The following is a 1,868-nucleotide window of genomic DNA, read 5'->3' on the forward strand; positions in this document are numbered from 1 at the left end:
ATAAATATATTTACAGTGTTGCACAAACCTATGCCTAAACTACATTTGTTCATCATTTTGTAACAGTTTACAATGTTTTTATTAGTTTGCACGTTTTGTGCAGTCGTCGCTGACTGAATGACTGCAGACATTAAGCACACTTAACTAACTTTGATTTCAGTTCTTTGTGCTGTAGCTTGCAATGCTTTAAAACTGTGTATGTTGTTAGTAGTTATCATTTGAGTACAACAGCTGACATAAACTTGCATTTGTGGACTAATCGTTTTTCATCTATCCTGGTGTGTTTGTTCTTAAACTGTTAGGCATAGGCTATATTTACAAAATGAATAGGAATCTAAGACCACACACACAAGCATGTATGTTCACCAACTGCATCAGATTAAAAATATTAAAAAAACATTAACATTGTGAAATAATTTTACAATTTAAAATAAAAAATTTTCCGCTGTGATGTCAGATCTCAACTTCTCCTCTTCAGTGTCTCATGATCCTTCAGAGATCATTCTAATATGCTGATTTATTGCATCCTTGAAGAACAAAAATATAAATTTAAAAATTAAAAAAATCATAGTAATCCCAAACTTTTGAATGGTGATGTCCTATATCAAATGCCAGAATCAAGTGAAGAATTTAAAAAAAATTTTTTTTTTAGCTTTATTATGTCATTTTTATACAGCAGATTCTACAAGGACGTTAACATCACACTCTCTTGTCTCCTATGTTGTCTTGTTTTGGTGCATACATCTTTTTAGTTTGTAACAAGGATTCAATAGTGATTCATGCTCAAAATTCAGGAAAACTTTGCTTTATTAATCGCATCCTCCATGACTAAAATTTTCCTGGATTTTGAGTGTGAATCACATTTTTAAAAACAAAATGTCACTGTCTCACATAACATCAATATCCATACCAACACACATTTTACCAACATCTTATCACAAGCTAGTCAAGGCCACAATCCAATCTTTATTCCACTTTATTTTTTATATTTAGAGGCCCTTTTTATTTATTTATGAATGTAGTCATTTAGCAGATGCTTTACACATACATACACATAACAAAAAGAAAACAAGTAGATAGAATAGAAAAATAATAGAGAAAGCTAGTGTTAGAGGCCTTTTTTTAAAGAACACAAGCAGTTGGAAAACAAATAGAGAGTGCAAGTGTTAGAGGGTCAAATATATATGGAAGAGATGTGTTTTTAGCTGTTTCTTGAAGATGGCTAAGGACTGAGCTGCTCGAATTGAGTTGGGCAGGTCATTCCACCAGGAGGGAACAGTTTATGTAGAAAAAAAAGCCTAATTAAGATTATATATGTTTATGAAACTTTATGACTTAGCCTATAAATAATGTTGCATGAGTGTTTGTTGTGCATCAAAATAGACCATGCATTTTTATCAATGATCATCGTGTATCATCCAGGTACAGTGCAACACATGGTCAAAGAACAGATGACACAGAATAACATCAGTGTAGGTTGCAAAAAGTTTATTAGGCCACTGATATGGTGGTGAATGTTATTTCATTCATTGCCAGAAGATGACAGTTTTAAAACTTAAAAGGTAACAGAAGAGCATAAAAATAAATAATTGAAATGGTAGTTGGATCTGCGCTACTATTGGAAACCTGTAGCTGTAATCATCCAGGTGTTCTGCGATTTTTGGTTTCACTGTGCAAATGGAACCATAAACCTTGTGATAATCTTAATTGGTAAATTTACATTTGTTTGTAAAAATGTTTAACTATTTTACATTGGAAACATGAAAAAAAGAAAGAAATTTCAGCAACATGTTTTTGCAGCAGTGTATGATTGTATCATAGTTTACAACCAGACAGCAGACAATTCACAACCAGACAACATGGAGAAT

General features: G+C 32.1%; 1 protein-coding gene across 2 annotated transcripts in view; it reads left to right on the plus strand.

The window, feature by feature from the left end:
- The window catches only part of LOC107666854 (tRNA (guanine(10)-N2)-methyltransferase homolog), a 26,754-nt gene that overhangs the window by 2,457 nt on the left and 22,429 nt on the right, over positions 1-1,868 (plus strand). The gene's annotated exons all lie outside the window — the stretch shown is intronic.

This window comes from Sinocyclocheilus anshuiensis, unplaced genomic scaffold, assembly GCF_001515605.1.
Source record: "Sinocyclocheilus anshuiensis isolate Anshui unplaced genomic scaffold, SAMN03320099.WGS_v1.1 scaffold267, whole genome shotgun sequence".
NCBI classification, from domain to species: Eukaryota; Metazoa; Chordata; class Actinopteri; order Cypriniformes; family Cyprinidae; genus Sinocyclocheilus; species Sinocyclocheilus anshuiensis.